This window comes from Chrysochloris asiatica, unplaced genomic scaffold (genome assembly GCF_000296735.1).
Source record: "Chrysochloris asiatica unplaced genomic scaffold, ChrAsi1.0 scaffold00057, whole genome shotgun sequence".
NCBI classification, from domain to species: Eukaryota; Metazoa; Chordata; class Mammalia; order Afrosoricida; family Chrysochloridae; genus Chrysochloris; species Chrysochloris asiatica.
The window spans coordinates 16430694-16452433 of NW_006408575.1; the positions used below are offsets into that span (position 1 = coordinate 16430694).

At 39.5% G+C, this 21740-nt stretch overlaps 1 pseudogene; it reads right to left on the minus strand.

Annotated features, from left to right (window-relative positions):
- LOC102814703 overlaps positions 1-21740 on the minus strand; it is a 145443-nt pseudogene that overhangs the window by 98265 nt on the left and 25438 nt on the right.

Genomic DNA, 21740 nt, shown 5'->3' on the forward strand with positions numbered 1-21740 from the left:
TTCGCAGAGGGAAGGCTTTCAGTTTCTCTCCATTGAGAGTTATGTACCCTTTGTCTGTGTCCAGCTCATTTGTCTCAGTTACTCTTTCTGTTTTGGGACATGTTTTGATATTTTTATTATGTTTTGTTTATCATTTCCAGTAGTTGTGTGTGTTTTTCAATACTTATATGGATGTTAGTTGTTGTTTTATTAAGCCTACTGGGTTGATATGATCAGGAGATAGGTTTCCCTTTTTGCATGTAATGCTTAGCAGCTGTTATTGGCTCTTGTCTCAATAGTGGGATATTATAGAGTACACTTGTAGCTTGGCTATATGGCCACGATTGCTGTCTCTTCTTGGGTAACGTAGGGAGAAAAAGCTCTCACCTCCAGGAAAAAATTGTAAGCAAAAGTCCAAGCACAGAAGCAATGTAAAAGCAGAGACAAAAACCACCACTTTGAAACGAAAATAAAATTGTGGCTGACTGTCCAGTTGCCTTGCTACACAGGCAGTGCGTAGAAGCCTCCAGCAGTGGGTGGGGGTGTCTACTCACTCAGGCCCCTCCTCTAGTCATCACCATAGAGGTGTGCAGATAGATATTGAGAAGCTAACGGGATAAAGATTGTCTACTATTTTTGTCTCTGGAGGTCAGTTTGGTAGTTGGATGTGCACAGCGTAATTCTGAAGATAGTTGCATCATTTTATATTGGGGTTTTACAGATTGTGCATATGGTTTGTCTGTCAGGCCTTATGGGCCTGCTTTTTTCTTGTTAGATAGACCGGAGTAAAGGCTGTCATCTGGAGGCTGACATCATAAGTAGTCGCCAAGCTCTTTCTCTGTGTGCCATGGGAAAACTGTTGGGTCAGCGCTGGCCTTGTTTTTTTTTGGTGGGGGTGGTTTGCACACCCACCCACCTGAAGGCGTCAGAGCTGGGCAAAGAAGGCTAGACAGGGAAGAAGAGGAAAAACTGTGTAAAATTCCCTGCACCTCCTTTTGCAAATGTCACTGTACCACTTGCTTTTAGCTCAGGTTCCCTGTGTCAGTCTGGCTGTAGCCCTGCCCTCTGAACTCTGCCCAGGCAGGGTGGCTGCAGAGGGAGTTCCGTCTTGAGTGATTCTTAACTCACAGTATTTTAGTTTATATCTTGATTTTTCCACTTGCACGTGAGGGAAACTAACACCCTGGACCTTATGCTAGATCCAGAGCTCTAGTGGTGTTCCATGAGTGCAGCTTCTCTGAGTTTTCAATCCCTCCCCCATGGAGCCTTTCCTACCTGGCTGTCTCTGCTGCCACCAAAACCCACAATCCATCCTTTGACTTTTCATCTGTTTTTGTTTCTGTGTGTAAGATGTGTCTCTTGCAGACAGTATATTGAAGGATATTGTTTTCTTATGCATCCTGCCACCCTCTGTTTCTTAACTGGTGCATTTAATCCGTTTACATCAGTATAATTATCGATAGGTATGGATTAATTACTGCCATTATGTTTGTTTATTTGTGGTATTGCTGCTTTCTTTTTTCTGCATATCTTGCTGTGCTGAGTTCATGGTTTTTTGTTCTTTCTTGTGAGCTTCCTCATAGTTTTAATGTTTCCATGTTCTTCTTGGATTTTCATTTTCTTGGTATGTTGTGAAGTGTTAATTTTCTTTGAGGTTACTTTATATTCCATTAACTTTTTCCTCCATTTAGTGCAGTCTATTTTATCCTGTAATCTATCTGACCTTCTCACCATCTGGATCTCTGTTCCTACATGTTTACTTTCTTTCATGTTGCAATTGTTTTGATCATAGACCGACCTCCCAGATTCTCTGAGTTTGTTCTTATAGTTTTGACTGTTCTCGATTCTTCCATTTGTTGATTGAGTTCCGAGAGGTGCTGCCATGTATGTTAATCTCTGGGTTTTGTCTGTTCTTGTTGGTTCTCAGTCCACAGAACTCCCTTTAGGATGTTTTGTAGTTCAGGGCTGCCTTTGGAAAAATCCCTTAGCTTCTGTTTATCCTGGAATGTTTTGATTACACCATCATATTTGATTGCTAGCTTTGCTGGATAAAAGATTCTTGGTTGGAAATGTTTTTCTTTCAGTGTTTTATATGTGTCTCCCCATTACCTTCTTGCCTGCATGATTTCTGTTGAGAGATCTGAGCTTAAGCTGACTTACTTGCCGTTGTATGTAATGCTTCTCTTTTCCCTAGCTGATTTCAGGATTATCTCCTTATCTTTGATTCTGGAGTGCTTGATTATGTCTCGGTGATTTTCTTTTGGGGTCTATCCTTCCTGGGGTTCATTGATCATCTTGAATGTTTATCTTTTTGGTTTTCTGGATGTTAGAGAAATTTTCTTCCAGTAGCTTTTCAACTATCTCCTCTGTGGACCTGTGTGATTCTTCCTGTTTCGGAATGTTGATAATTGTTAAGTTATTCTTTATCATGTTGTCCAACATGAATCTTAGACCTTCAGATTTTTTTAATCAATTTTTCTATTTGCTCTTCTATCTTAGTTCTATTGAGAAGTTTGTCTTCCAGCTCATATGTTCTGCCTTCCATCTCTTCAGTTCTACTCCTTTGCCCTTTCAGTGTGTTGTCTATTTCTGATATTCTATTCTTAATCATATGGACTTCTTTCTGTAGGTTTTGAATTATTTCCAATGCTGTATCTATCTTGATTGTTTCTGTAGAGCTTTCCTGACTTCTTCCTTATTTTTCTCAACTCCATTGTTATGTGTTTTGAAACATTTTATAATCATTTTTCTGAATTCCTTCTCAGGCATTTCCAAGGCCTGCCCTCATTCCATAATGTAGTCTAGATCTACCTCTAGGCCATTTGTCTCAGACTTGTTATCTTGTTTTTGGACATTTGCTGATACAATCATCTGTTTTTGCCTCTTGGACGTGTCCAGTGGTTAACTGTGGCCTTAATACTTAATTGAGTGTGTGTTTTGGTACTTTTTATGTTTTCTGGTTGCCTCCAGGTAGATGTGATTAGGTGTGCTTCCCTTTTCACTCTTCTTATTGCTTAACTCAGAGTAACTTTCACAGGTGTTGTCTGCCTCCCTGGTGTATGGCAATTGATATTGGTTCTTGCATGGATTATGGTGTTATATGGGGTGTGATTGTAGCTTGACTATATGGCAGCAATTTCTGTCTCTTCTTGGGTAATATAGGGAGAGAAAGAGCCCCTTAAACATAAAAGGGGAAACCAAAAAAAGCAAAATAGCAACAGCAAAAAAAACACCAAATTGGATACTGTCATCTATAATTGCAGAAAAGAGAGAGGAGAGAGAGAAGAGGGGGGGGAAAAAAAACCCACCTGTATCCTAATATGAGTATGACTTTAATATCCTCTTACAGCTTCTTGCCTTCAAGTCTCCTGATAAATTTCAAGATGCCACTGTTGGTTGTTATGCTTTACCTCAGGATTTAATTTTCGGCCTGTTTTGTTTTTAGAATCTCTCCCACTCCATACCCCCTGTTCTGGCCTTTTCCCTATTAATAAACAGTGCAGGGCTGGCTGCGGCCATTTTGTGCTGCCAGTTGGTTTTAAGTGGGTACTGGACCTTTGACCACTGAGAGGATCTATGTGCATGCATGGTAGAAGAACCCTCCAGTGGTAGGGGTGGGAGTGGCCACTCACTCAGGTACCGTCTCCAGTCACCAGAATGGAGGTGCGCAGACAGCGAGAGGCCATTGAAGAGATACCAGAAAAAAATCAGAACAAAACAAACCCAAACAAAGCATATTGCCCACCTTTGTCTCCAAGGTTCCCACAGGCATTAGTCCGTGGTGGGTCTGCTTGCTCCCCGGCCTGGCCTTGCTGTTTGGTCTCACCCAAGATGTTGGCTCTAGGCTACTGCGCCCAGCAGATTCAAAAGGTTGAGATTTCTTCTGCTGAGCCCGGCAGATTCAAAAGGTTGAGATTTCTTCCTTCTGCTATAAGTTCCACCAGCTGTAAGCCTTCAAACATTTTAAATATTCCTACGTATGTGGATCAGAGTTGTGGGCCTCTCCCCTGAACTCGCTTCACCTGGTATTCTGTGTTATTACTAACAGAAATCTTCACTGCCCCTCTACCCTATCTGCCATTAAGCCCCACCTCCTCTGCTTCTATTCATTTTTAATGGAATCTGAATGATTTAGTTTAAATGTAAAATAACTTGTAGTCACTTGTCCTCTTCAATTTAAATAAACATATTAAATTACCAGTTCTCACACATCTTACTGAATGAGATGCCCTAAGAGTAAACCCAGGAATCAGTATTTTCACAAGCTTCTATTGCCTCCCTGACTTCAGACAGCTTTATAAATTTGGCCATACTTGCATTGCCGTTTTGGGATTATTTGCTCAAATTGCTTTTGTTGTTGTTGTTGTTATGTGCCGTGGAGTCAGAACCGACTCATAGCGACCCTGTACAGGGTTTCCGAGGGTGTAAATCTTTACGGGAGTAGAAAGCCTCATCTTTCTCCCGCGGAGCAGCTGGTAGTTTCGAACTGCTGACCTTGCGGTTCACAGCCCGAGTCGTAACCACTACGCTACCAGAGCTAGATGACCTTTAAAATTTTAATCATGCTAGGAGTCCTGATGTGGCACTGTAGTATAAGCACTGGACTGCTAACCACAAGGTCAGTGGTTCAATTGCACCAGCAGCTTCTTGGAAACCCTATAAATGGTCGCTAGGAGTCAGAACTGACTCCACAGCACTTAGCAACAAATAATATCTATTCAATCATGGGTTTGGTGCATTATTGTTGTTTAAATGAAAACTCAAAATGATTTAAAAACTCACTTGTGAGCCATCTAAACTCAGTTCTCACCTAGCCAATTACAGAGTCTTTGAGTTGCTAGTTGGAAAAGAATGGGCTCAGCTGTTACTGGGCCCAATACAATCAGAGCAAAACTTTGGTACTGTGTCTGGCTCCTCTGTATTAGGACCCACTCTATTAGCCTTGGGGCCCTCACCAGCCCTGTGGAAAGCCCCTTATTGCCAGGATGTACCCTCCTGCACCTCTTCTTCCCCTGTATTCCCTTTCTTGGCTCCTGAGCCAAGTTCTTTCCCTTCTGCTTCATTCAGGACACCAAAATTTGCCCAGGTTTTTTTTTCCTGTGGAGTTGCTGGTGGATTCAAACCTCTGAACTTTTGGTTAGCAGCTGAGCACTTAACCCTGGCACTCCAGGACTCCTGTTATTATCTAGGATAAAGGTGGGGAAACTGTTTTTTTTTTTTGCATAAGATTATTTGGAAACTTTCAGCATCATTCATGGGCCATACAGAATTATCAACTTAAAAATTATCTCCTATATTTGGTCAAACATTTAATGAACTCATCTCTAGTGTGATGGTTGGAACTGCAGTTGCCTTGGCAGGCCAAGACCAAATGATTTCAAGGTCCTTATATGACCCATGGGCCAAATGTTCTCCATCCCTGATCTAGGATGATTAACATGTGGTGCTGTAGCATAAACACTGTACTGCTAATGACAAGGTTGGAGGTTCAAACCCACCAGCAATTCCTTGGAAACCATATACAGTATCACTATGACTTGACGGTACTTAACAATAAAAAACAACAATCTGAAGAAGTTTGACTAAATACTAGCAAAAAGACAATGAGCGTATGACAAATGTTATGAGGATGCCTGAAGTCAGGAAGGCAATAGACTAGGTTGCTCCAGCCACACTGATTTCTTTTGGTCTTTTGAATGCAACAAACTGCCTCCTTCTTAATATATCAGCTTCTTCTTGCTGCAGGGTTTTTACATTTGTAGGGGTTCCTGCTGCTGGATCTTCATATGACTGCCACCTACTCATCTTTTCAGTTTCAACTTAAATGTCACCTCTTTCTCAAAGGGGGCCCCTGACTAATCTGGTAAAAGCTGTACCATTCCCCACCCACTTGCCCCCCAGACATGCCCTATCACAGAAGTAATTTTGCCCCTCAAGAGACATTTGGCAACATCTGGAGATATTTTGGAGAAAAAGGTGGCGGTCTTAGAAACCCTCTGGGACAGTTTTACCCTGTTCTATGGGGTTACTAGGGAGTCCTGGTGTGGCACTGTGGGTTATTTCTCCAGACTGCAAAGCCGTTTGAACTGCAAGGTCGGCAGTTCAAGCTCACCAGCTGCTCCTCAGAAACCCTATACAGGGTCGCTATGGGTCAGCACCGACTCAATGACACTTCACAACAACAACAACAACATAGGGTCACTAAGGTGCTCTGGTAGCGTACTGGTTACAAGTCAGGCTGCTAAACTCAAGTTTGAAACTACCAGCTGTTCCGTGGGAGAAAGATGAGGTTTTCTGCTCCTGTAAACATTTACAGCCCCATAAAACCCTGTACAGGGTCAGTATGAGTTGGAACCGACTCCACAGTACACAACAACAATAGGGTCATTATGAGTTCAAATCAACTTGAGGGCAGTGGGGCATGGGGTTTGGGGATATTTTGGAGCTGTCACAACTAGAGACATAGGGTGCTATGAACATTTGGAGGCAGGAGACTAGGGATTCTGCTTGACAACTTACAATGAACAGCACAGCCCCCACAGCAAAGAATCATTTGGCCCTAAATACCAGTGCCATAGTTGGGTAGCCCTACTATATCACATTCTCTTTTATCATCTTCTTGGAATTAATCAGTAACTGCAATGATAGTATTTGTGCTCCTTTCTTACTAAATTGGAGGTCCTTGGGAACTAGAGTTCAGGAAGAGTTAGTTCTTAAAAGAGTTCCTGGCATATCTAAGCTCTCCATCCATTTAGACTCATTTGGACCTGATCCTGTGAGCCCACAGCAAGTTAAAAACACCTGACCCAGACTAACTTACAAACCTGGGAAAATAACAGTCAGTTTTTGGATTGAAAAATCTTTTATTAATGAGAGTATATACTAGGCAAGAATCCTTCATGCTTCAAATACTCACAAATTATTTCAGTCATATCCACAAACCTCACTAGGAGGATAGTTCTGCTGTTTCTCAAAGCTGTGCAAAATTATTTGCATTTAAATATGCAGTGTTAATTGAACCAGTGTCCTGATGACCTGAGACATATGATACATAATGAAATCTCAATTGTGTCTCAAAGTATCAAAAACAGAAACATTCAATACATTTTCAAGATCAGTATATTTACAGAAAAGAATTTCATGTCATTAGACAAATACGCACCTCCCCACCAACCCCCATTCTTCTTCTTCAGCTCTTGACATTTTTTAACTTATCGTTCCAGCAACAGCGGTAAAAAAGCCAAATAACCAAACATCAACTTTCTCAAAAAAGAAGTGTCATTTACAAAATAAGAGGTTTGGCACAGCAAAAAACTTATGAGTGCTACACCATTGATATTACTGACTGAGTGTTAATGCTAGGTCTGCTACAACTAAAAGGTCTACTGAAAAAGGAAAACCGCCATTCATTTCTGTAGTGTCAACTTTTAACAATTGTTACTGAGTACCATTTCCTTGGAATTTACCACTACATGGTAAGTATGAAAATGATGGTCTTTAGCAGATGAAAAAATTTAGGATTAAAGAATTATTTGCCCTCATACCATTTAGTGAGTATTATTGTTAAATGAGTTAGGCTAGAATCCAGGTCTTCTTAATCCTAAATCTTTTTCTCTCATACTTTATGTATTCTGTCACAGAATGCCATGAATAAGTGTCTATGCTCTCAAACAAGTTTGGAAGTGCTTGATTAAACAAAATTGACCAGACTCCCAGATCCTTCAACACACATCTTAAATATCCAGGAAAGGGATGGAGTAGAGAGCAGGTGTCACAAATACCAGCCATATAACAAAAGTGAGTGTGGTAGATCCAGGGGTGGTGAGGTAGACTAGAGGGTATGATTCCATCTAAGAGGCCCCCAACCACTTATGAATGTAGCCCCATGTGCTATGTAGAGTGTCTATTCAGAATGGCTGCACATCTGAGCTTGAATTTCAAATCTCCCAGCTTATGTACATTGGCTAAAAATATATATAGAAAAAAAGAAAACACTGTAGACTGAACAAAATTTATAAGTAGAAAGATCAGATTAACACCGTCAGGAAACCCGGTATACAATGCTTCCCAATCTTACTTTCCCATAGGAACTTCATACACAGATGACTTACTCATTTCCTAGAACTCTGCAGAATAGTGTAAAAAAGTCTTATAAAGCTAGCATCCTGCCCTATTAGACCACCACGGTGTGAGTAGCTCTGAACTCCAAGCAATTGTCTCAGGGTATATTTTAAATTGAAATTGAAATTAGTCTCAGCCTTGTTAACTGTTCCTGTAGGCATGTTTCTCCCCTGAGAATGTTTGCCCTTGGAAATTTACATGAAAAAGAGGTAACCCCAAATCTAAACAATCAAAAGTGACTGTGATAACATTGGAATAAACCATATATATATATCTCCTTTGGCAAAACCCACAATTTAATTGACTCTTGGGAAAAGATAGCATTGGAATTGATCAGATAAAAGATCCTTCATCCTTCTGAAATAATTTAAATTACTAAAGCAGCTTGGGGACATTTTAGAAATTTCAAATTTGGGTTGAAACTAGTGATAGTTCTTAAATGATGATATAATGTATATAAACTAATTTTTCTGGGCACTTATACTCAGACAAAAGCCTTTTTTCCCTTATTCCGTTCCTTTCTTACTTTGTTTTTTTTTTTTTTTTTTCTTTTTTCCCCTGCCTCATTCTAAGAATTATGTGAGAGAGCCATATGGTTGCACTATGGTGCCTAGCACTGTGTCACAGAGTCCTTGATGTGGTGCTTTATAATAAGCACTGAACAGCTAACCACGAGGATGGTGGTTCAAACTGACTCAACAGCACTGTGACACACAGAAGATACACCATAAATGTGTTGAATGGTTTGATTTTCTTCCCCTGCTGTCTACTTGGTCCATATTCAACTACCCAACAAACTGGTGTTGGCATTAGACATTGTACATGGTAACTGTGATTTTCTAACTTCTTCTAACTTTTAAAATATCCATTCTAATTCCAAGGAAAGTCTTTAATGACTCATATTCCCAGAAAGGAGCCAGATCAATCTATAGTGGTGACATTAGACTTACTTCTCTCCCCCACAAGGGAAATAAAAACTTGCACACCCCCAGGATTTGAAACCCTCAGGGGAATCTAAGAAATGCAACTTTTAGAGTTGCAATAACAACAAAAAGGCAAAAAAAAAAAAAAAAAAAAAGGAATTGGAGAGATCATAATGAGATGCTTCTAGGTGAGGCTCTTTTCAGTCCCCAGTAGGATTTGCTGATTATAAATCCTGTCCTTCTCTCCTCAACACCTTTCATGATGAAGAAAGTTCATTTCTTATTTCTTTAATGAGTTTTCTCTTTGATCTCTTTGATGGATATAGAGATCATGAGATCTAAAAAGAATATGGAGAAACCCAGGTGGTGCAGTGGTTAAGCATTTGGCTGATAACCAAAAAGTTAGCAGTTTGAATCCACCAACCATTTTGTGGGAGAAAGATGTGGCAGTCTGCCACAATGTAAAGATTTACAGTGTCGGAAACCCTATGGGACAGTCTACTGTTCCTTATGCCTTCACTATGAGTTAGAATCAAATCTATAGCAATAGGTTTTTTTTTAAGAAAATAAATGATCCTAAGACTTTTGTACTTAAAAAAGAACTATTGTGATAATCAGAATATTTGAACCAGTTGGAAGGAAAAACAAAACAATCAATGAACAACAAATAGAACTATATCATCCGCAGGACTGACTATGCACAGATGTGATCTAGAGAGTCTGCTACCCTATGTCAGTAACCTGTTAGATGCCAGATGAAAGTGACACAGAAAAATGACCCTGGGGCTTAAAGCCTGACCCAAGGATAGCTTGTCAGTGTCTTCTGTAGTCCTGATAATCTTCTGGAGGTCCAGTGAGTCTTATTCCATGACGTAAAAATTTTCTTCAATTATATAGACATTGTCTTGTGCTCGGACACGCTCTTCAGTTGCATTTTGTAAAGCTCCAATTTGAGGGCCATTAAATGAAACTACACTGTAGAAAGAGTGGGGTAAACAAAATGAGTAAGGGAAAGAATATATAAATTTTTAAATATGAGCAACATTTTGTATTAATAATCAATCAATTTTGTAACTCTAGACCTCCATTCACATGGACTATAAATGAACAGTGTTCTCTAGAGTTGTGAAAATAGTGGTCCTAAGTCAGTTTGTTGTACTGTGGTGGCTTGTGTGTTGCTGTGAGACTGGAAGCTAATCCACTGGAATTTTAAATACCATCAGGATCACCAATGGTGGACAGTTTCAGTATAACTTTAAGACTAGGATAGAATAAGAAAAAGGAGAGATGGACCATTTCTTAAAAGTTAGCTACTGAAAACCTTATGAACAGTAGTGAAACAACATCTGATATAGTGCCCTAAGATGAGCCTTTCAGGTTGGAAGGCATTCAAAATATGACAGGAAAGAGTTGGTTCCTCAAAGTAGAGTTGACATTAACGACATGGATGGAGCAAAGCTTTCAGGAGCTTCATTTGCTGACGAGACACAAAATGAGAAGAAACAGCTGTAAAAGTTTATTAATAATCAGAACATGAAATGTATGAAATACAAATCTAGGAAAATTGGGAGTTGTCACAAATAAAATGGAATGCATAAAGATCAATATTCTAGGCATTAGTAAGCTGAAAAGGACTAATATTAGCCAGTTGAATCCGACATCATTTGGTTTATTATGCCAGGAACCACAAGTTGAAGAAGAATGGAATCATATTCTTTGTCAAAAAGGATGTTTCAAAATCTATCTTAAAGTACAATGATGTATATGATAGGATAGTATCCATATGCCTACAAGGAAGACCAGTTAATATCACTATTGAAAATTTACCACTAAACACAATGATGATGATATTGAAGAATTCTACCAATTTCTTCAGTCTGAAATTGATACAACACATAATCAAGATGTATTGGTTACTGATGATTGGAATGCAAAGGCTGTAAACAAAGAGGAAGGATCAGTAGCTGGAAATTACGGTGTGGTGATAGAAATTATGCTGGCGATCACATGATAGAATTTTGCAAGACCAATGACTTCTTCCCTACAAACACCTTTTCAACAACATAAATAGCAACTTTGTATGTGAACCTCACCAGATGGAATACACAGGAATCAAAATGACTATATCTGTGGAAAGAGATGATAGAGAAATTCAATGTCATTAGCCAAAACAAGGCCAGGGGCAGACTATGGAAGAGACCATCAATTGCTCATATGTAAGTTCAGGCTAAAGCTGAAGAAAATTAAACTAAGTTCACAAGAGCTAAAATATGACCTTGAGTATATCCCAACTGAATTTAGAGATCATCTCATGAACAGATTTGATGCATTAGACACTAATGACTGAAGTTCAAAAGAGTTGTGGGATGTCACCCAGAGCATCACACAGGAAGAAATCAAAAGGTCATTTAGAAGCGAAGAGTGAAATAAAATACTTAAATAAATGTCAGAAGAGATTCTGAAACTTGCTCTTAAATATAAAAAAGCTAAAGCAACTGGAAGAAAAGATGAAGTAAAAGAGCTACACAAAAATTTTTTAAAGAACTAAAGCTGACAAAGTCAAATATTACAATGAAATGTGCAAAGACCTGGAGTTAGAAAAGCTAAAGGGAAGAATACATTCAACATTTCTCAAGTCAAAAGAACTGAAAAAAATTCAAGCCTCAGGTTGCATATTGAAAGATTTTATTGACAAAATCTTGGATGATGCAAAAAGAATCAAAAGAAGATGAACGGAATAAGCCATCAATGTGTCAAAGAGAATTGGTTGATGTTCAACCATTTCAAGATGTATCATATGATCAAGAACTGATGGTATTGAAGGAAGAAGTCCAAGCTGCACTGAAGGCATTGACAAAAAACACAACTCCAGGAATTGGTGCAATACCAACTGAATGTTTCAACAAAATTTTGCAGTGGTGGAGGCTCTCACTATAAGGGACTTGGAGGATAGCTGCCTAGCCAACTCATTGGAAAAGATCCATATTTGTGCCATTCCAACGAAAGGTGATCTTGTAGAATACAGAAATGACTGAACAATATCATTACTATCACAAGCAAATTTGGGGGAAATTATTTAAAAACAGTTGCAGTTGTACATTAACAAGGAGATGCTAGAAATTCAAACCAGATTCCGAAAAGGATATGGAATGAGGGATATCACTGCTGATGTCAGACTGCTCTTTCCTGGAAGCAGAAAACACCAGAAAGAAGTTTACTTGTGATTTATTGACTATGTACAAACACATTCAATTTGTGGATCATAACAAACTATAGATAGAGTGGGAATTCCAGAACACTTAATGGTGCTACTGAGGAACCTGTACATAGACCAAGAGACAGTTATTAGAACAGAATAAGAGGACTGAGTGGTTTACAATCAGAAAAGGTGTGCATCAGGGTTGTATCCTTTCACCATAGTTCTGCAATCTGTATGGTGAACAAATAATTCAAGAAATTGGATTATATGAAGAAGATCATGGCATCGAGATGGGAGGAAAACCCATTAACAATCTGTGGTATGACACAATTTAGCTTTCTGAAAGGGAAGAGGACTTGAAATACTTACTGATGAAGATCAAAGACTACAGCTTTCAGTATGGATTGCACCTCAATGTGAAGAAAACAAAAATCTTCACAACTGAACCACAAAGTGACATCATTATGAGAGGATAAAAGAGTAAAGTTGTCTAAAACGTCAACGAAAGACCTCTTTCAAGTAATAAAGAGCAAAGATATCAGCTTGAGGACTAAGGTACACCTGACCCAAGCCGTGGTATTTTCAATATCCTCATATGTATATGAAAGTTGGATAATGAATAGGGAAGATCTTTGAAGAATCAATACATTTGAAATATGGCATTTGTAAAAAAAAAAAAAAAATACTGAAAGCACCATGAACTTCCAGAAGACGAAATAAATATATCTTGGAAGAAGTAGAGTCAGAATGCCCCTTAGAAAACAGGGATATTTTGTCAGGAAAAACCAATCCCTGGAAAAGGACGTCAATAAGTAAAGAGGTGGTGGTGATGTGCCGTGGAGTTGGTTCCAACTCATAGCAACCCTACATAGGGTTTCCAAGGCTTTAAATCTTTAGGGGAGCAGAAAGCCTCATCTTTCTCCCATGGGACAGCTGATAGTTTCGAACTGCTGACCTTAAGTTTCACAGCCCAATTCGTAACCACTACGCTACCAGAGCTCCTTAGGTAAAGAGAAGGGCCAGGGAAAATGAGAAAGACTCTCAAGGAGATGGATTGACACAGTGGCAACTACAATGGGCTCAGCATTAGAACAACTGTGCGGATAGGGTAGGATTGGACAGTGTTTCATTCCGTTGCGCATAGGGTCACTATGAGTAAGAATGGACGGCACCTAACTATAACAGCAAGTATTAATTTGAAGAAGTCCTATTGTTCACTGTAAGGTCAATGATTCGAATCCACCAGTCATTGCACGCTGTTGTCTGCTTCCCTCCAGATGACAGCCTTGGAAACCCTCTGAGGGCAGTTCTGCTCTGCTCTGTAGGGTCACTGTGAGTTGGAACTGACTCGGTGACAACAGTTTTAGATTGATTGGAAGAACTATGTTATCAAAACTGTAAGAATCAGGTCAACAATCAAATCAGTTTTTTTAAATCTCAGACTGGCCTCCTTTAAGAGACTCATATAATAGAGTTGTTGTTAGGTACTGCGGAGTCAGTTCTGACTCATAGTGGCCCTGCACAGAGTTTCTGAGGCTACAAATCTTTACGGGAGTAGAAAGCCTCATCTTTCTCCCATGGAACAGCTGGTAGTTTCGAACTGCCGACCTTGAGGTTAGCAGCCCAATTCATAACCACTATGCTACCAGAGCTCCTCATATAATAGAATAGCAAATGGAAATTTCAGAAAGACAGATATCATATATCAAACTGCTGTCCTAAATTTCAAAGGTGACTAAGAACTAATTTGACTAATAATTTCCAACTGTGGATTTGTGATAATTCAGAAAAAGTTATTAACTTTTTTAGCAGGTCATGTCCTGCACACTTAAGAAAAACAGGTGCAAGAAGCAGAGCATATTGGGTGTAGTTAAGACAGTATTGTTTCACATAAATCTGTACTGGGTTGTAGCATCAGTATCTTTCATACTGTGTCTCACAATCAAAGATTTCAAAGCCATCAGTTAGAAGACATTTACAACACAGACACACACACTCTCACACTGAGTGGACAAAGGGTCTGGCACTGAGATTAAAGCATTGGAGAGAGCTGCTATGAGAAAGGTGCTTGGGGAGGGGTTGGGGGTGGCTGTCGGATAAGCTCATCTTGTATCTCCTGCAGTTTGGGAGGTCACAGTGGACTGATTAAGACCTAGAATACTAAGCACAATAAAGAGCAGAAGCAGCAGTCTGGGTCAAGTACAGAGATTTGATGTAGTAGCTGTTTTGTGATTTGAATAGAGTGACTTCTGTCACCTGAGATTGGTCAGCAGAGCTATGAAAACTACCAGGTTTTCATACAATCCCCAATGGAGGGCATTTAAAGGGACATGAGAGACCAAACTAAAGTTTCAGTATAGCTCATAAATGAATTAGCTATACATGTGTGAAAGACATTTCGTTTAGTAGTCAATAACTCAAAATGAGTCAGGGTGTGATGTAACTGCCAAAACAGCTAATGCCATGAGGAAATGTTCATTATATAAGTGCTAAATTCTGGGGGAGGGAGGTGAGTTCTCAACATTTTCTATGATAAATATTTTCCCTTTACAATTATGTAATTTAAACGAAAAAGAACTTTAGAAAGAAAAAAAAAAATAAGATAAGTTACCAGTGAAAGGATAGATATTAATTATCTAAAAGGATCCCGTGTTTCCTGCTTTTTTGTCTATAAAGACTTGTTTTGTTACTGTTGCCATTGTTTGCTTCCTTGACTGTTTTTTTCCCCACTCTCAGAAGCAGTTAGTTGACTCTTGGATTCAAGCAAAATGAAGTGTTTGACAACCTGGTGCGTTCACAATCAATGTTTATTAAGCAGTGGTCATGAAATCAAATAGCATATTACATTAGGCAAATCTGCTACAAAAGACCTGTTGGAAGTTTTAAAGAGCAAAGATGTCAAGTTGAGGACTAAAGTGTACCTGACCCAAGCCATGGTATTTTCAATCGCCTCATATGCATGCAAAAGCTGGACAGTGAATAAGGAAGATTTTAGAGGAATTGATGCATCTGAATTATGTTGTTGGCAAAGAATATTGAAAATACCATGAACTGCCAGAAGAACAAACAAATGTCTTGAAAGAAGTACAGCCAGAATGCCCCTTAGAAGAAAGGATGGTAAGACTTCATCCCTCATACTTTGAACATATTGCAGGAGAAATCAGTCCCCCAAGAAAGCCATCATACTTGGTAAAATGAAAGGTCACTGAAAGAAAGACCCTCAATGAGATGGATTGACGTAGTGGCAGCAAAGGTGGGCTCGAACGTAACAACAATTGTGAGGATGGCAGAAGACTAGTCAGTATTGGTTCTGTTTTGTATGGGGGTCACTATGATTTGGCACTGACTCAACAGCACCTAACAACACAGCAGGCAAACACCCAGAGAAGGAGAACTAGTAAAATGAGGCAGCCACAGAAGAATGGCTTTTGAGTCAATATAAAGAAATTTGGGCCAAGTGATGCAGGCTACTAGGCTTTAGAAGTCGTGGTCTTCCACCAGTATAGATACATAGGCATATGCACTCTTGGCATTGAAGCAGCAGAGGGGATTTAGATTTTAATTGGGCAGCAGGATAGACTGAAAAATTTACACAAATACTATCAATTCAAATGTCTACAGACCCTACAGCTACGTAAATGAGGTGAGTATTTGGATATGTTTGTGGTTGTTGTTAAGCATTGTTGAGTCGCTTCTGACTCATAGCAATCCTAGAGAGGAATATTGAAAACTATGGAGAACTGGAGGTATGCGACCCATCTCAGTCTTTGAACTTCCTGGACCTTAAACTTGAAATTCTCTTCTAGGATCTCTGTACGGCTGTTGTTTGTTCCTTCAGAGATCGCTCAACTAGCCTTTACCCTGTTCTGTATTCTTAATGACATCCTGGTGTGGCACTACAAAATAATGTACTGGACCACAAGGTCAGCAGTTCAAACCCACCAGCTGCTCCTTGGAATCCCTATAAAGGGTCATTGTAAGTTGAAACAGATTTGACGGCACTCAACAACAATAAATATTCCTCATGGTGTTTATCTGGAAGCACCTAAAAGTACCTTGTTTATTTGCTTATATGTTTTTTGTTTTGTTCATCTCTCTAGAATATGGTGGTAGTGGTTGTAGTGTGTCATGGAGTTGGTTCCAACTCATCGTGACCCTGAGTATGGTATGGTTTCCGAGGCTGTATGGGAGCAGAATGCCTCATCTTTCTCCCATGGAATGACTTGTAATTTCAAACTGCTGACCTTGAGGTTAGCAGCCCGATTCATAACAACTGTGCTACCAGAGGCATTCAATAAACTGAGCACTGAAAGAAATAAAAGTATGAACCATACAACTCATTTAAATGTTGAATTTCATCAAACTAAGTGTGCAGTTCAGTTCTCTTGCTATAAGAGATTATCCTTCAGTTGCAGGAAATTCAGAAAGCTAGTAGTATCACTAGAGTCCTGATATGGCTGTATGCTAAGTACTGGACTGCTAACTGCAGGGGGTGGCAGTTCAAACCCACCAGCTGCTCCTTGGAAATCCTATACAGGATCACTGTGAGTTGGGACGGATTCAACAGCACTGAACAACAACAATAATATAATAATATCACTAGCAAACCAACCAAAACCAAATAGACTGCCATGAAATCAATTCCAACTCATAGCAACCAAGTATAGGATTTCCAAGGCTGTAAATCTTTATGGGAGCAGACAGCTTCATCGTTCTCCTGCAGAGAGTGGTTGGTGGGCTTGAACTTCCGACCTTGTAGTTGGCAGTCCAGTATTTAGGAGTGGGAAATGCTCCTAAGCTAGATTTTCAGGATCTGGCATATAAACTGCAAAGTAGAAAAGAGAGAGAGGTAGAAGAATGTTTATTGTTACTAAGGTAGGGACATTATAAAGTATCAGTACAAACCCTTTCATACTTACCTTGGATGTTGCAGTTTATTTCTCTTGTATAACTGCCCTATATTGGGGAAGAATCAAAAAGAAAATTAAACATGAAAAAGGGTTCATGATATCTTCTTCCAAATTAGATTCTTATTTCTAATAGTTTAATATGAGCACAGAATCTGTCCAGATTCACAACCTGAAATAAATAAATGTCGAACTATGAAAGATTGTTTTGAAAAGGAAAAGAATAAATGAAGAGGTCCTTTCCCAGAGACTTTCAATGAGCATGATTCCCTTATGAATCTGTAGGAGCTAACTCAGACCCTGATTGTAAAATATCTTGTTTTCATCTAGTTTTATACATATGTTCATACATTTGGGTTTACTTTAATCTAATCATTAATAATTAGATTTCATTTTTTTTTTAAAGAAAAATCTCAGGGTGTTTTAGATGACTGACAGAAAAGTAGTTTAAATCAGGATTGTCTTAAGAAAACTAACACATAAAGTCATAACTTTTGACAAGCTTTAAACTTCTAGTCATCCCTTTCCCCCTAAGAGAGAAATCAAAAATTGGTTTCATTAGGGAAAGTAGGTTTGAAGAATTTTACCCAATTTTCAAATAATAACTTAGACTACACTCTAGCTAATTATATGGACAAACTTTTCAAATTACACAAGTGTTCTTATTTCATACCTCCCCTTTACCCACACATATGAAAAAAATTGATCAGTCGTGACCTTATGCACAGTGTCTTGCAAAAATGATTCCTTCATAGGGGACAGTGAATTATATATAGTACAGAGAAACACATACAGACACACAATTAGGGGTGAGGAAAGGAAGGAAGGTGTACAGCCCTGAATGGCTGTATTTGGAAAGCCTTTATCTAATCCTGGAGTCTGTTGTAGAACATGGCATCTGAAAGCTTTTTGCCTGAATGACTCCAGGCAGGCAGAGTTTAATTCTATCTTGTACCTAGGTTTGTGTTCAGATGCCAATTTTTTGTTGAGTACCTCATGCACCTCTGAACTGCCAGAGTTAGAAGCAGAGACTATTTAAAAGTGTGTTTGGGGCCACTTCCTCTAGCTGATACTAGCAGGAACATTACTGGATACATCCGTTAATGATTTCCTAGTTGTGATGACATACCCTGAGAGTCACAGAGATTGTAAACTGTCCTATCTGCAATAGTTCCCTCCCTGCTTTCCTTAGGCCCTGTATGTGATGCATAGCTGCTGCTGTCATAGCTATGGGAGGAGTTCCATTTGTTCTCTCTGCCCTATAAAAGGTCATCATGTGGAGATAAACTGAAAACTCAGCAGGGTGGCTAGGATTTCCCTCACCTGAGTGATCTATGTTTGTGTTTGCCTTATATTGACTCCTGGTGTGATGCTGTGGGTTTAATGCACTGGGCTACAAAGTTGATTTGAACCAAAAGGTGGGTGATTCAAGCTCACCAGCTGCTCCTCGAAAACCCTGTACCGGAGCACTATGGGTTGGAACCACTTCTACAGTACTTAACAACAACAAAAACTACAAAGGCTTAATTTAAAAAGTCTCTGTAATATTTATGTATTTGAAGATGGGCTCTCTTTTCTCCCCTATAACAAGTTCCTAGATATTGTAAATGCTTAATGTACTCAACAGCTAACCCATGGATTTGAATTTTGAGTAAATTCAAAGGTACATTGGAAGATGGGTCTGACCATGTGTTTCCAAAATCAGCCATTAAAAGCCCTAGGGATCACAGTTCTGCTCTGACACACATGGATCAAACTAAATCAAATTCAACTTGATGTTAACTGGTTTATTTATTATTTTGTTTTGTTTTCTATGGCAGTCTTAACTCTGGGGGCCATGGTATGGCACTTCAGGGTAAACACTTAACTGCTAACCACAAGATCAGCAGCTTAAACCTACTAGTCACGCCTCAGAAACCCCATATAGGGTCATATGAGTAGAAATTAATGCAACATTTAACAACAATAGTCCTAATTCTGCAATCAATTTCTTCTCACAGAATCTTGCCTCCCAGTTAAATGGGTAACTGTAGAACATGCAATCTCTTCTATACCACCCAGGTGGGAGTAAATTGGTTTGAGAGCAAGGAGGAAAGCAAAACATATCATATACATGCCAGTGGTTTTTGGTCCTCCAAAGCCCAACTCTATCTGACAAACTTATTTCTTAGTATTTAATTTCTCTCTATTAAGGAAAATAGAACTTTATTTTTTCTCCTTATTGCTGTTCTTGTTAGGTGTTGCTATTGTGGGTGAGTCATTTCCAACCATAGTAACCCCATGTGACAGAGTAGAATTGCCTCATAGGATATTCGTGGCTGTAATCTTTACAAAAGCCAATTATCAAGTCTTGGGGGGACAATAGGACTCCTGGTGTGGTGCTGTAGGATCAGTTTAAACTCACTAACTGCTCCTTGGAAACCCTGCACAGGGTCACTATGAGTTGGAATTGGCTCAATGAAATTTAGCAACAACAACAACAACAACAGTGAGTGGGGGTTAAGGGGAGAAAGAAAGAAAATGGCTGAGAAGCACTCATATCAAATATAAACTCCACTGGAATATAAACTTCATGCATCACCTAGAGTCCTGAAGAGCGCCTAGCAGCCAAACAACTCATTGAAACGTTCAGTTCCAGCAACCAAAATATGCAAATGAGTTCCCTTGGGGTCCTTGTGTGGCACTGTAGGATAAGCACTCAACTCAACCGTAAGGTCGCTTTAAACCACAAAGTCAGTGGTTCAAATTCACCAGTCACTCCTCGGAAACAGGGTTGTTATGAGTCAGAACTGACTTGACAGTACTTAATAATGACAACAACAAAGAGGTTAGGATTGAGTTTCTCCTTCAGTGGTAGGAAATAAAGAAAACTAGCATTATCTTTGGTAGATCAACCAAAAACAAACCCACTGCCCCTGTGTCAATTCTCAAGAATGGTTCCCAACTCCAACTAACACAACCATCAGAATTACCTAGGGGTTCTGGAATCCTGGTGTGACGCTGTGGGTTAATGCCTCAGACTGCAAAGCTGTTTGAACTGCAAGGTTAGCTGTTCAAGCTCACCAGCTGCTCTTCGGAAACCCTATACAGGGTTGCTATGGGTCAAAACCGACTCGAAGGCACTTAAACAACAACATACCTCAAAACCAATCTCTTTGCCAACAAGTCAATTCCTAGTCATATCCTATAGGACAGAGTAGAATTGTCATGTAGCGTTTCAAAATTATAGTTTTACAGAAACAGACTGTCACATCTTTCCCCCTCAGAATAGCGGGTGGGTAAGAACCAACAACCTTTCTGTTAGTTTTTAACTACTATGCCACCAGGGATCCTTTCCTGGAGAAAGATGAACTATTGGCTCCTGTAAAGATTTAAGGATCAGAAACTCAATCTACAGTGGCTATGAGTCAGAATTGACTCTCACAGTAGGTTTGGTGGAGGTCTAGCTTAGGCACTGGGCTGCTAACCGCAAGGTTGATGGTTCAAAGGTTCAAAGTCACCAGCCACTCCATGGGAGAAAGATAAGGCTGCTCCCCTAAAGATTAACAGTCTCACAAACCCTACTTTATCCTGCAGAGTCACTATGAGTCAGAATTGACTTGATGGCAATGGTGATTGTTTTAACTCTTTTGAACCTCACCACTGCCTCGAAGTAGGTATTGAGCTGTTCAGCGTAGTGGTTATGAATCAGGCTGCGAACCGCAAGGTCAGCAGTTCGAAGCTACCAGCTGCTCTGCAGGAGAAAGATGAGGCTTTCTGCTCCCATAAAGATTTACAGCCTTGGAAATCCTGTACAGGGTCACTGTGAATCAGAACCGACTCCACGGCACATCACAACATCATTGCAGATAAGGACACTGGGCTACAAGAATGTTACGTGAAATAAGTAGCATATGGCCTAGAAAAGCCAGAGAATACCGGCTTGTTATGTTTCATTAGGAACAATCCTGAATTTACTTACTTTTTATGATCAGGGCAATAAAAAAACTAAGTATCACTGCAGCAAAAATACCACTTCCAATGTAGATTTTCTCAGCAGAGGTTGTGTGTGTCTCATGCATCAGGAACGTCTCCTAAGGAAACATCAGCAATTGAAAAAGCATCTCGTTAGAGTCATGGATAGAAAATATGCCCTAGAATAACTTACCCACACATTTATCCTTTTGGCCCATGACTGTAAGTGGGGTAAAACTAAGTAGTCTGAGGTTATAAACATGTAATGAAACTGGAAGGTAATTTTAAATTCAAAACAGTTTGTGGGGTGAGGGAAATGTTTTATATCTTGCTGGAGGTGGAGTTTACATAAGTGTATATGGTGTGGCGCTGTGTGTGAGCTAATGCACCAGACTGCAAAGCCATTTGAACTGCAAGGTTGGTGGCTCAAACTCACCAACTGCTCCTTGGAAACCCCATGGTCACTATGGGTCAGAAGAACAAGATAAATAGGGGAACACTGAGACAGGGTTTCATGGCCTAGTGGGACAGAGATAAATAGTGATGCATACTCAACTTTGGAACAACAGGGCTCTGGGATACAGGGATCTAGGTATAGCTTGAAGAGGGTAAATAATACTAAAATCCTTGACTGCCTTATGAATATTAGTTTCCCTT